Source organism: Homalodisca vitripennis, chromosome 3 (genome assembly GCF_021130785.1).
Source record: "Homalodisca vitripennis isolate AUS2020 chromosome 3, UT_GWSS_2.1, whole genome shotgun sequence".
Classification (NCBI taxonomy): Eukaryota; Metazoa; Arthropoda; class Insecta; order Hemiptera; family Cicadellidae; genus Homalodisca; species Homalodisca vitripennis.
In genome coordinates this window covers 68592350-68607555 of record NC_060209.1, presented here as the reverse complement: position 1 = coordinate 68607555, position 15206 = coordinate 68592350, and the positions used below count along the sequence as shown (strand labels likewise).

Genomic DNA, 15206 nt, shown 5'->3' with positions numbered 1-15206 from the left:
GCACACCAGCGTGGTTCTATTTACTAAATTTGAAATGGTTGTAATTAGTTTACAAATGCATTAGCATAAACGCGTTATTACACTAATATGACGAGTTAGCAAAATTTATTTATACACGACTTCTCTCGTGCTAACTGTACGTTCCATATTTTGTATTTAAAAACCATATTTATAACATGCAACTCCAAACCAAATGAAAATCGTCTCTTTAAATTAAAAAGAAATCACGCTCTACGATAAGATGAATGGTCAAAGATTATCCTCTAAAAATGAAAAATACCTAAAAGTCAAAATGCATAACAGTCAATGTTTTATACAGATTAAAAATATCAATTATAAAAAGTCAGGCCCAGTACCAGAAAATGCTTTCCATTTAGTGAAACAGAACTTTGTAATAAATAATAAAATAAATTCCATAAAGTTAAAATGCCTACGGAATCATACAGAGAGAAAATCTACAAACTGTAGAAGAAGAGTCTTAGTTAGGGTAAATCGAAAGACAGGACATTGATTACCCTAAATTCTCCTTTTTGTGTACTATGATACAAATAGTCATTACTCAATTTTCGAGTCAAAAATAACATATGTTGTCATAATTTATATTATCATTCGGTTTAACATGTATTAATTAACAATATATTAAAGACCTCTTGCAAATTTGTCAATACATACACATCCATATAAGAAAAAATTGAAATTTGAGAATGTCTGATGTTTGAAAATGAATGAACCTATTAACAAAAATTTGATTTTTGTGCAAATATCACCTTGTGATAAATAAGTATAAATGGACTTTAAAATTTAAAAATACCTTAATAGAACATTATATTTGCTCATTATAGAACAGTTAATTTGAAGGAAACCTGCGGCCTTAGAATAAATAATGCCTACCGCTATGTTATGAAACGACTATTAAACAAGTATACGAGGAGCATTAATAATATTATTAGTAGAAGCTACATATACCATGACTCTTGTATGTTTTAAATGAAGTTGATCTACATAAGCGTTTTATGACGAATTTAAATATTAAGTCATTACATTATTGAACAGCTCTCCATAATTTACTATTACTTGGTCGGCTTCAAGAAGTATATGATATATCTGTTTGTTAGACGTCTATACGTCGAGGGTTGGAATGTATTTCGTTAAATTTTAATTTAAACTCAGAAAAATCATTTAAAAATTAAAAAGATTATTTTAGGAGTTTGTTTTGAATATAAGATTAAAACTTAAAACAGTATATAGGGAATTTAAATATTTGCGTTTTGGCTGAGTGTTAGCGAAGCCTATTACTTGAAGGGCTGGAAAAATGCTTTTTCTGTCTGCCTGGAGACGCGATATCTCGGGTGGAAAGTGGAAAGTAATATTACAAGTTGATGAGAAGATTTTACTTTAGCGTACAGCCATGTTTTAGTACTATTCCTAGCTCACAGAAACATTTAATTTTACACTGTATTATAAAACGTAACTTAATTAACGAAAATGTGAATTTTCCATGTGGCAAGAAATCTAGAGAAATATAAATTTTGCATAGTATCTCATTTATACATAGAAAAGTGTGAGTTCTATGACGGTGTATATTCATCTATATAATTTGGTTGAGCGTCATTGAAGCCTATAACTTAATAGGCTGATACAATTTCTCTTTTGTGTGCAGTAAAGATTTCTTCTTTTGTACGACTGTCTGACTGTTTGTCTGTTTGTCTACAGGACATCTCAAGAATAAAATGAGCTATAGATTTGAAATTTTGCTTGCAACCTCAGCGGAGCCTGTTTCGTGACACGTGGCCTACTCCACGTAGTAGAGTACAGTAAAAGAGTTCAAAATGTGTTAACATGTGTATGTGTACACTTTGTACAGTACAGTTAATGGCAGCCTACTGGAAAATGTCAATGAAACGTTATAAAGTCACAGGTTATTACTTTAAGACAGGACTGTTTTCTGAATAAGGAATCGGAAACAGGCGAAAGCAATAAAAGGTCATTAATTCAAATATATCGTATAAAATAAATGTTTCCAAAATGTTTAGGTACAGCGCAACTTTCAAGCACCATTATAAAATACTCACTTTAATACTAAGACGAATGGAGTAAGACTTTAGACGAAATGAGATTAATATTTTGAATTGTAAGAATTGTAATAAGTCTTTAATTTTAACAGTGCTAGAAAGAGGTTTCATAAATCCTAAAATGCTGACTACTGATCGTCATTTGGCATTCGTAGGACAAATTATGTAAGGGATTCCATGCATTATTGTGTAAGGTAGACTGATAAAAATTCATTGGCCTTTAGTAATCTAATCCCCCCTCATGCAAGAGAAAATGTTATCGTAGCGTACCCTCGTTCAACCCCTAACGAATGTCACCAAACAATGTGGCTTTACAACGACCTGTAATCACTTGTTTCCAGTTTTCTTGCCCGTTCTACATGTTGCAACATCAGGCTTGGATGTGTGAGCTCTGAACTCCCGTAAACTCTTTCTCTCTCAAAAGAGTATCGCTGCCTGAAAAGCATACTGTGGTACTCCCCATGCTGGTATCTTCTGTACAGTGTGTGTCTATATCTTGCGATTAAAAGATGATTACCATCGATATCTGACGGGACAAAGTTCTGCTTCCAAAATCGCAATGAAAGTCGTAATAAAAAAGACATACGCAATATCTTCTTTTTAAAATATGGATAAGTTTCTGTTACTTTGTATAACTATAAAATTCATAACATTTGGATAGTAAACCTTTTTGGTGGATAAAATTTGTACCAGTTTTGCATACTGGTTCTCTTATTCATCCTTGTTCCAATCTGGAATAAATTATGAAATGACAGCATTTGGTAACAGTTTATTGAACTAGGTTTTGAAGTTTTTAAAAGTATTGATTTGAAATTTAGGCTTTAGCAAGTTCCAACTTAAGGACAAACATTCTCCCTCGCCAGAAGAGATTTAAAATAACAAATCATGATGTGGGAGTGCATCTGAGTTATTCTTTGAGTCATGCGAGAGGATTTGTGTTACTGTCATCCTAGCTGTATACATAAGGAAGGAGAATATATCTTACTGTTATCATATCTCATTATGCATCATAAAAGATGTATCTTATTCATTGTATAACATCCGTATGCATAATTGGCTTATCATGGAGCTGATTCTTCCTTAAAATAAGCCAGGTTGGCTCTAATTGCACGATTTTCTCCGTCGATCTCCTTGTTTGCAGCGGCTCTGCAGAAGCATGGAAATTAACTTCCGGATGATTGTTTATTTCAGTAACGAGGCTTTTCCTGAATTATATTGTATTTTTTTCGAAGGAAGCGTCCTCCCTTGTTGTACGGTTACAGATCTTCGACGCTCATCCGAGATTTGGCTTACCCAATCTAAATATATAATGTTTATCATATTTGCATTACAAGTGCAATTTCAGTTTAACATTTTTTAAATGTTGAAAAACCTAGCCAAAGCTTTACAACGTGTAGAATAAATATTGCACGACGTTCCAAAATCAAATAACTGCTATGACCATTATTGTTTTATTTTTCTTACAGTATTAAAACAATTTTGGAAAATAAAGACAAACCCATGAAAATGTAATCTCTTTACCCTTAACAGCAACTCTAAATACAATTTATGGGCGTCCCGAATTAAAACTAAGCAACGGTAGTAAATAGGTTATTTAAATATCATTCACACTTATCAATTTAGGATTTTGGATCACTATCAAGTTTGTATATGTTTTTCTTTTCCTACAATCTTGGCACCATCCTTTGTAATAGTTGAAACGTATGTAACATTGTGTTTCTTATAATACATTCACTTTCGAAAATGTATGTATTAGTATGTCAACTTTATACACTTTTTTAGTCTTAGATTTTATTTTTTGCCCACAACATTAATAAATAGGTAGAATATGTATATATATATATATATATATATATATATATATATATATATATTAGTAGCCATGAAATTTGACTAATAATATACTAAATACAAATAATTCGATTAAAAATTTTGCTATACATTTTCAGTATTCCTATTTCATTTTGATGAGTAAATTTTGTCCAAAAGCTAAGTTTAAGGAAAAATATCGAGTGATGTTCTTCTTATATGAAGAGAGGCATATGTGCAGAACTTTCAGCGTGTAACTAGATCCCTTAGGCCGTTATCTTGTAGACAAGGAAGTAAACAACCGGCGCCACAAAATGACAGACACCAGACTTTCAGACTGCCAGTGGGGAGTATTCGCTTATCCTCCCCAAAAATAACAATAGCATATTTGATCTAAGGAGAGATAAAAATCGAATTTCCAATGCCACTGTTCACCAATTTCACCTAAACCTCACGAGCTGTAAGCCTGATGTGTCGAGGTTTATATCTAAATAAATGTTTGAATACCTCACGTCATAAACTTAGTACTACTATAGAATACTGTAGCAACAATTTACTAGATGCATTTTTATTTTATCGTACGTAAAATAAAATTGTGAGCTAGGCTAATTTACACTATGCGCATTGTAATATAAGTAGTTTATTTGATACATTATACCAAATGGTATAAAAAATCATTACACATTTTTATCATGTACTTTTTCAAAAATTATTAAAGTCAAATTTCATCATATTAAATGTAAAAATGTGATATTAATGACAAAATTGATTTTTTAACACTATACTAAATGTAAAAAATGTATTTTTAACTAATTTTCATTCCTGCAATCTAAATTAGCATTTTTTGGAAGTAAACTCATTATAGACTTTACTCGATGATTACGGATTCATTAGTTTTCGAATCTTTTACTGTATTATTAAGTACATTTTTCGTTCGACTCACCAGATGGCGGGAATATTGACTTAATTTTCTACGGGGCACATAGTCCAAAATCCGAGAGGCCGTTTGGATTGAATAGGCACACAGACTAATTTTCCATAAAATCGATAGAGGTATTTCCCTTAAAAAAGAAATTGATCGTCAGCCGCGGTATTTTTGGTAGGATTCGAATCTGTTAGAAATATAAAACAATACACATTATCTAAGAGAAAGTTTTTACTTAAAACCAAATACCAGACTCGTAAGTTAAACTCTGATTAGTTAAATCAGATTTACCCTTTTTTTACTGAAAGCAATTGATTTTAGTTTCTTCATTTTGTAGTCTCAAGCTGTTGAAAGTATTACTGTAGTGTGTGACATTTTATATTAAGTGTATCAAGCTAATTAAAATACGATGTGAGAAAAAAGTTATTGCTTGATATTTGTTACCCTTTTGATACACTCATATTGCGACTCTTGCCGAAAAATGTCGCGTCTGATGATCGGTTATCTTTTTTATGGGAAATTACTCATCAATATTTAAAAAAATCAGATTGTGTGTTTTACAATCCAAATTGGCTCTTGGCTCCCTGACTATCCAGAGATCCACGTAGGAATTCTTTTGTATGAGTTCATCACTGGCCGCGTCTTTCTCCCTTGACGTACTCATCAACAGCGTCTTAAATGTTCTCCTAACTAATTATAAAAGAGGTTCAAATATTACGTTCGAATGAAATATCCAAATTTGTTTACAATCTAAAAGTTTTAAAATTATATTCAACAAACAATTGGAAAACTTTGGTGTTTAACATTTTTAAGCATGGGCTCTTTAAATTCTGTAAATCCAAAAAATTATGTATTTATATACATACATACATTATATATATATATATTTATTTATTTATAATGTATTTGTAACTATTGTTTGTTTTTCGTGTATATTTGTTGTATTTATATTATGCTACTACCTATATGTTGATAGTGTAAAGAGCTAATTTATGCTCATTAAGTTCAATTATTATTTAAGTATATTTATTTGTAATACCATCGTATTTATCTGAATAAAAAACTCATACCATTTTTTAAATTTAGTATATTTTAACCTTAACTTTTTTATCCTTATAATAGCTTCTGAACTACTATTTTTACTGTAATAATTAATTTTTAAACAATATTTGTGAAGTTTTTACTATTAATGCGTTACATGTCAAGTTATATTCATATGTACTGAATTTATTTGTATGATGTAAAGCTTAACTTAACTTCCACGGTGAGGTTTTTATAATTAGTCCTCCAGTACTATAACATGAGCTATTACAGTGCATTGAAGAAGCTTATGTTACGGTACCTTTTTACTAATATGACTTTCTTTTTTATCCTGAATCAGTTTTATGACGAAATTTAAGTAGATACTTCCAATAAAATACCAAAAGTATCCACTTCAATTTTATCCTCATCACTGTAGTCCTGGAGGACTAATTATATAAACCTTACCGTGGAAGTGTTGTCAAATTGATTTCAACAATAATAATTGTGAATTGTGTTCCAAAACATTACTTGGCTCATTTTTTTGATTGTCTGCGTTTTATTTACAAATATATACAAATGTTCACAACTGCGTAACCAAGAATTACACTCGAAGAATGTGCCATTCACGCGTCCATTTCGACTTCCATGATGAGATAGATCTGCGAAGTATAGCATTAGTTGTAGTCTGAAAAAACTAGTGTCGCTTAAATCCTTAAAATTAACTTTTATAAAGGTATTCTTTTACTACTTACTTTATAATTGTATATTCTTCAAAACTTCGTGAAGTTTGTATGTTTAAAAAAAAGTATCTACTTTATATACTAAATTTTTGTGTTGGCCAAAAGAACCTTTGAACCTAGGAAATATGTCTACTTCTTTACTTTAGTACTAATTTTGCCCTATCTCTCTTTAAACTCAATTTATAGGACCTAATATTACTTTATTACTAATTTTGGCCTCTTGGAACTCAATTTGTAGAATGGCCACTAAATTTTACTTCTAATAAATTTTTAATATGCGATAACATTGCAGTCTGATTTACCTATCGTTCTGTTATATAATAACATGACAGATACATACATGCACATATATGTATATACCTGAAGATGTCTCAGTTGAAGTATGTCTACATAATTAAAATATTGACACAAAATATTTTTGTTGATTATTACTTAATTGTCAATTATAACTTGTTGATCTGTGTTTAGTTAACAGTTGTGGGACAGCATACTTTGAATTTCAATAAAGTAATATTATTGCTATTTGAATTAACCCTAAAAACCTAATCATAACCCTTTTTTACTACAAAATTGTTATTAGATCAGAAGTATTAGTAATTTATATGTACTTTAGTAGAATTGTTACTTTATTATCTTTGGATCATTGTTGGTGTAGTCTCTTCTTTTAAGATTAAACTTCAACATGAAAGGTTTGAAAGGATAACAGGATTTCGGACATTATGCCATCGTTATATGTTACAAAACAAGATATAGCAAAAAAACATAAAAGATCCAAAATCCTATAACATTCCAAATCAACCAACGTCAATAGCACACTTTGAACAAAAAACAAAGTCTTAAACATTTTTCAATATGTTTAGATTTTTACGCTTATCTAAGAATTAAAAAATCTTATTAAGAATACCATAAAAGGAAATTTAAAACTAATACAAATAATTTATAGTAAAACTTGGACATACAGATATAAAAGTGGCAGTTCCTACCAAAATCAATCCAACGAAAAACACTGTCCAGCAATCACACAATAGAAAATTGCAAAAATAAACGAATATTTACCCAAGAGCGCACAGACAGCGGCCTCGCGAACGACGACGTCTGTGGAGGGGCCTGCAGGAGAGCGTCGAGACGCCGGCGCCGGTGGTCGCTGGTGATTGGACGCCCGGGGTCGCCCGGGAGCGGACAGGCGCCCTCGCCGCCAACCACGGACCTCGACTCACGGGCCCGGGGCCGCCCACCGGACCACTCGACCGGCTATAAAATGTGAAGCTTTTTTGTTTTCAGGTTTTCCCGGTTGCCATCGGTGTATTATGGAGATGTGGAGGGCCGTGTTCCCCGATATTGGGCGATCGGTCCGCTCCCGTTCCTCCGAGACGCGGAATTGCTGAACTGGTCCGCTGCTGGGGAACTACTTTGGCTGTTGGGTCTTTACAAATAATCTATCTGTTGTCCATCAGGAGATCTCAATTTAAATTTAGACAATTCCATAGATAAAACCGTGCAATGTAATATGATGAAGCGTTGTGGTTGTAAAAAACCAAAATGCACAAGACGCGACAACGTACGTACTGAAATGATCCTGAGTTAACCCCCCAAAAAACAATGTTAAATCTCATCCAATTTTAGGCCCTTATTTTTTATCGTAACGTTATGGGAAATGTCTCATGCTGTGTAAAAAAGCTTCCAAAGGGTTTTTTTAGTTTTTATTGTAAAAAAGTGTACTTATTATTTAAGCAATGGAGTACAAAAGTTCGAGTTTTTCTCCTGAATAACTTTTAAAAATATTGATAAACTAAAAAGGTTTTAATCACTTACAGTTGTAAGACTACAAATAAGGTTAAGAAGTGCATGAGGTTTAACATTGGTCTTATGTTAAACCTGATTATACATACAATCCAGATGGCCGCATACAGACGGCTCATAACGCACACAAGATATGAAATAACTTAATACTTATTTCAACATTATCATAGATTCACGCGTTGTTATCGTACCTTTCATTTACAATTTAAAAATCATTTTCTCTCTTTAATAACTCGTTTGAAAATACCCTGATTAAGAAAACATCTAAACTATTATAAAACGCTTCAAAAGAATCATCAAAGTCACACATGGTGTACATGTAAAGGACAAAAAATATGTAATGAAATAATACAGATGTTTGAAGAAGCGCCGTTTTTACTAAAAAAAAACCGTCTATGTTGTTATATTGATTTTATGTACAGTTTCTCATAGTCCATTTACTTGGTAATAAGATATTCCAGATGCCTTAGAGAATTGAAGCTTCAAAGTAACACAGTGTAACTAAATAAGTGGTCTACGAAGTCCAAAGAAGGGATAATTTATTCAGTGTCTGGTAAAGTACACCAAGATGGCACAAACAACGTTAGTCTACTTTTTTTAAGGTCTACGTCAAGATGATGATACAGCGCATTACAGTATTGAATTTTAAACCTAATTTTCTTTATAATTAACAGAACTTCGATTCGTTTTAGAGACTATCATTATTTAAAAACGGATATTAATATTAATTAGCTGAATCAAGTATTAGTTTAGGAGAGGTTATTATATTATAGCACCATAGATTTTAATAACTTATAGTCATGGATTTTATCTTTATTTCATATTGATTGATCTAAGACCGTTAAAAATAATATAATAAGTACTGTATCAAACTTTATGAAAACATCTAAAACATTTTTTAAAAGTAGAGAATGAAAATAACAAGTACAGCATATGTGAGAATTCAATGAAAAATTATAGGAAAAGTATTTGTACTATCCAAGATTACGGTGTTATTTACTAGATTATAATAAGGCGATGTTTGTAGATTACTGTTATTCTTACTACTCCGGTATAATATTACTGTGGATAAATTTTGTTACACAAGAGAAATGAATGTGTTTTATGTAGGTGTTCTTGTTCAACTGATCCTGTAAAATACTAAATAAGTCTTTTTTGACAATTTATAAAGGGCTGTACGACCATTATATAAAATATAGCCATACAATATTTTACACAAACAGTTTTATTTTGCAGTGCACTGTTACGTATTTGTTGATACTTTACCTTAACGATAACTGGCTATATTACTCTCCTTAGTTTGCAAGATAAGGAGGTTTCTAATTTCCTCAACCTTCTCAAGTTTGGAGAGAAATCTGGAAGATGTTTATAATTACTGATGAAACTTGAAACGGAGATCCGGCGTAAATTGCTAAAATAAACAATTGAAAACTAAAATCCACCTACAACAACCCTCAATATTTAATCCGAAACATTCATACTTTTCAACTAAAGAAACAAATTCATCATCATAAAGAGTAAAAGGTAAACATTGGAAAGACAGGTTTTGCGTCTCAAGTTTTACTAAGTTTCGAGGTGATGGTTTATTTCGTATTAGAATTTTAGTGAAATATGGTTTATCTCATTAACCGAAAAGCTGCCTTGAACTAACGTCTACCAAAAAGTACTAAATGTTATCCTGTGCTCATTTCAGGGTGGCTGCTACCTCTCTGGAGCCCCGCTGCTCCGAAATGATGAGCGTATCCTTCACGGCATTCTAGGCAGATGAGAAACTCCCCACGGAGGGTCACGCACTATCATGGAACTCTGTCATGTCAATGCAGGAAGTTTAAAAAATATAGCTTAATTAATTCTTGGGGTATTATCCTGAGGAGAATATTAGTTTGCTACTGCTCAACCTAATCCTAGGGATGCTCCATAACCGAACTCGATATTGATTATGTCACATTGAGGTTCCAAACATATAAGTTCAATTCGTTCTCCATATATTCTGTGTACAGACAGGCAGTATATATATTTTCCCAGCTCCCGGAGTGATATGTTTGCTAACGCTGAAGCAATCATATTTTACATAAAAATATTAATATGCTCGCATGCCCTTCACCTGTGCCTGGGACCAAGGCGTTTAGAATTAACAGGTCTTCTAATACTGCAAGTGGGGTTATAGCCTCAAACATAGTTTTTTATAATTATGTAATTATTATTTATTACTCTTATAATAAATATTAGTAAAATAAATTATTAGAAATGTATGTTAAGATAACAGGTTAACAATTTAAGAATGAAAGCAATTGAAACGTGTGTGCGTAGAAACAATGCTGTCCAATAATTAATCAATCAAACCTACATACATTTATTAGAGTATGCTCTATTTGAGTCAAACGTCCAATTCTGAATTTGCATAATAATATGAAAACCATCCTGAATCAATAATCAATTATTCAAGAAGAAAATTAACACTGGGAACTGTTCCATTATTCAACTACTAATTAAAAGTAATGTTTGACCTTGACAGTACTGATTGTAATTTCTTTGGTTACATGGCGAATCATGCTAGATTAAATTCGTCATTTAGAACATTTAAATATATACTTTAGCATTGTACAGTGGTTCGATTTTTAATCAGTATTCGCTGTTACCCACGACTTCGCAATTTTTAAAATAAAAGGGAGCCGTCTTAGTGAAAGGATATAATATGATTCAAACAGAAGTAGGTAGCCTATATAACTGGTAGTGTACTTATTATTGTTATTTTGCGAGTCTAAAACCATATATATCTGGTTAGAATCAGGTAAATTTCTGACATCACTATTGAGTTTACAAATAAAAGTCAGAAAAATCTACTTTTATCTAAAAACGTCTACCTCCGGCCCTTGCAATCTACGTACGCTCTAAGATATTTTCCGTGAGTTTGCCTTATTGCCCCGACAAATAAAATACTTATACATCCATAGGGCTAAAAACTCTATGTATACAGTAGTTTTATCAACGAACAGTCTAAAAATGTCTAATCCCATCGTTAAAATTCACTTCCAGTATACGTAATTCATGTATGGTCCCACAGTTGAGATAGCTTTTTTATCCTGTTCATGAAATTAAAATATAGGTGTATGTTGTTAAGACCTACTTCAATCTAAAAGCTACTTCCGGTCTGATATTTCAAGAGCCATAGATGATTTTGCCTTTTCATGACGATGATGAAAATATACATACACTCAGGTATGAAAAGTTACTGCTGTCATAAAGGCCTGTCGGCCTGTCTATTCGACTGTTTAGATTCACTTCCTGTCTAATTTATTTACATTTCCGATTTAAGTTTAGGTTTTTGTCGCGACCATGAATATATATATATATATATATAGGTTTTGTATGTATATATATATATATATAGGTTTTGTATGTATATATATATATATATATATAGGTTTTGTATGTATATATATATATATATAGGTCTCAGAAACCAACTTAGATTAAAAAAGCTTATATTTTTGGTCTAGAATGTTTCTGGTGTTAAAATAAACCATGATGATTGTTTACCATGATCCAGAAAAAATATGTATACGTAAACTAGGATATATGTATATGTAAAAGATTACTTTGATAGAAAAGCATCTGCTTCCATCGCTTGTGCTCAGCTTCCGTGTAAGTTACTAGTGGAAAATCCTTGAAACTGAGTTGTTCAAAATTTCAAAATAATCGTTTATAATAAGTATTGCGTGATAGAAGTCTTTTTTATTTTGGACTGTGGTCTGGGAAAAAAATGGATCACCGAGGCACTTTTTTTGTCCATCCCTCCGTCTTTCATTAAAGAACACTAAAAATGGCATATACAATCTCATGGGAGTCAATAACTTTCAGATACCCTTATGTTCTACATTCACAGCTTGTTCATTAGGTTCGGTTTTATAACAGAGTTGAAATAGTATTTCTGATGCGTTAGATGGTTTACATTCGTCATGTGTGCAATATCAATTACATATTAATTTTATGTCTTTGCATGCTTACAAAATTGATCAAGCACTGTATATTTAATATTTTTCTAAAATCTAAGCATAAGCAGTTAATATTCAGTTAAATTTTAAAAATTTTTCGTAAATATTAACATTGTTTTTCAGATTTCTGAAATATTTTAGAAAAAAACTTTTCTGGTTATCTCTACATAAAAAACCTTCCTTGAACTTCAATGAGTATTACAAAAAATGAATTAGCTGGATTGGTCCAGTCGTTCCTGAGATTAGAGCTTAAAAAAATATTTAGTAATTCATTTTTATTTTTAAGAAAACTAGCCAAAATCGAGCATTCTGTGGTTGAAGAAATTTCAAAATGTAAGTGTGTGTCTTTATTTGTTTAGTTCAATCGCATTTTTAAGAAATTAACCTATAGAGTATTCTAATGTTTACATACATAAACTATCCTAGTAGAGGTACACGCATAACTCTCACACGTCAGTATGTACGACACAACGCTCTGGTATGTTTTGTTTACTTTAACCTAGGTTGTAGTCATGCATTAGTTTAGTCACTTACCTGGAGAAGAGATCAGATTGTAGATCTCTAAACATAGTGTTACTGATTGTATTGTATCGATGAACGATGGTAAATGTCCGGGAAAAATCACATTCTGTTTCTTTCAAAATCCTCCCATCGCCAAAAACAAACTTCAAACAAAGAACTGTATATCAAGTTTCAAGTCTCTAGGACCTTTCTATCAAGAGTTATCACACAGACAGACGGGCAACGAAATTATTTGAAGAAGAACCTGTCAAATTCTTAGTAAATAAAATATTCAACTTAATGATGTATCTTCACTGTGATGATTGTCATATATATGGTGTTATAAACTTATATGATATTATTTGGAGCTCAAACGGTTCTACAACTTTACTGCACTATAGCAGTTACTACCACATCCTCAGTTCCGGTTCGAAAGCAAATCTAGCGACGGAAGCTACATCGATGCGTGCTAGATTTAGTTATTGCAGAAACGATGTTGAGACGGTGAAACAAAACTTTGGAACTTCTAGTGAAGTTAATAATGGATCGTTTTAAAACTTTAAGTGATGTCATGTAATAATAGATGCACTTCGTTAAAATTCACCACAACCTAACCATTTCGGATTTAGTACTCTGAAATATTGGTACTGAACATAGTCTTTTCTGATGTATTAAGTAGATGGTATTGATAATTATAGGCCGAAGATTTTCTTCATCACAATGTAATCGACTGACCTTGTAGTATAATTTGAGAACGTTTACCATATACTTTTAAAATAGTAATTTTATAATGAAAAATAAGTGGTTTTTAATTTTAAAGTTTTAATGTAGTACACATAATACAGTGCAAACCAACGTCTTCCTTCAACAATTGTTGGATGAGCGTCAGCAAAGCATATAACTCGAAATGCTTAAGAATTTTATTCGCCTGTCTCTCTGTCTGTTCTGTCCGACATCTCGATAAAGAACTGACCTACAGACTTCAAATTTTGCTTGAAGCAAAGAATGTTCTTATACAATATCGAGTTCGAGGATGATGTCACTGAGTGACATCATCACTCATTTTTCGCCCCTCATTTTTTTAACAGGGCGTTAGCGAACATTTAATTATACATTGGTTCTGTAGGAATCCAAGGTGGCAACGAAAAAATTGTAGAGTCAACAAATTTATAAAGACACTCAATAAAATAATTTTACATTTTATGATGTGACATACACATGTATTACTTTTCTACTTTGTTCGATTGATACGTAAGATTTTCTTTACATGTTATAGGGTCGTTTAATATTCCGTTATATCACTTTGTTTGTACTGTATATAGGCAAGATAGAATTTGAGATGGTGCATGTCCCTTTACGGGATTTATCCAGATGTTAGCAAAGCCTATAACTCAGGGTCATATTTCGGGAATAAATTTAGCTGTACACTCTGAATGTGTGTATTTTTCTTAGCTATCACTAAAGAATATGACTGAAATCCTTTTCTGTTTCGTTCTAAAGAATACATTGAGCTAAGTAGTTTAAATTTTCAAAATACCATTTATACAAAGACAACGTCATGTGTTATGGGCATGAGCCTGTATGAGATTTGACCGTTTGTGTATTCTAAATACCCGCAGCATATCTCGAGGAAGGTTTTATCTGTAGACTCTAAATCTTAGTAAAGGCTTAGACTTTTATCAACCAATATGAATTCGATGATGACCATGTCTATCCATATGATTCTGAATGCCATTGAATCATATCAATCAGTAGGCTGGCAAAATGTATCTTTTGTCAGCATGGAGTTGTAAAACTATCCATTCTGTTTGCCTATATATTCGCAGGACATAAGAAGCTATAGGCAAGGCGTGTGTCCTGGCGTACTTCTACTTTGTACATATTAATTTTTACTTCAATTCTAATGTGCTGGTACTATGAAATCCTGTAGTTACTTGCAGGTGAAAAGTGGGATTTAAATACGAATAAAGTGACTAACGATTTATTGATAAAGGTTTGACATTGATGAATATGTTTCGGTAGACACTAATGTTATTGGAGGCCATGTAATACAGAAATTTTAAAAAACTACTTGTGAGCGAATTTTCGACGGTTTAGAGAACGTATAATTTTTTTAACTTGAAGACCATTTTAGTAGTAGCATGGAGCGTAGATGTGTTCAACTTGATGCTCTTGATCAGCTAAATCTGTACAAGCTAGCTTACATTAGCGATTTGCAAGCGTAGTCTACACAAGAATCTCACTAACTGGCGAATTGAGATAGCTGCTCCTTCTTCTCCATCCACCGTGAGGTGTAGAAAACCTTTGGCACTATTGGATATGAAAAATAGCTATCATGAAT

General features: G+C 32.0%; 1 protein-coding gene across 2 annotated transcripts in view; it reads right to left on the bottom strand.

Annotated features, from left to right (window-relative positions):
• The window catches only part of LOC124357032 (vesicular glutamate transporter 1), a 132387-nt gene extending 124674 nt beyond the window's left edge, over window positions 1-7713 (bottom strand). Inside the window, exon 1 of one of the 2 annotated variants that reach the window (XM_046808408.1) lies at window positions 7626-7713. The gene's annotated coding sequence lies outside the window, so the exon portion shown is untranslated. Of the gene's footprint in view, window positions 1-7552 lie in introns of both variants that reach the window. The other variant, XM_046808409.1, reaches the window with a different exon arrangement.
• Between the last annotated feature and the right edge of the window lie 7493 nt (window positions 7714-15206).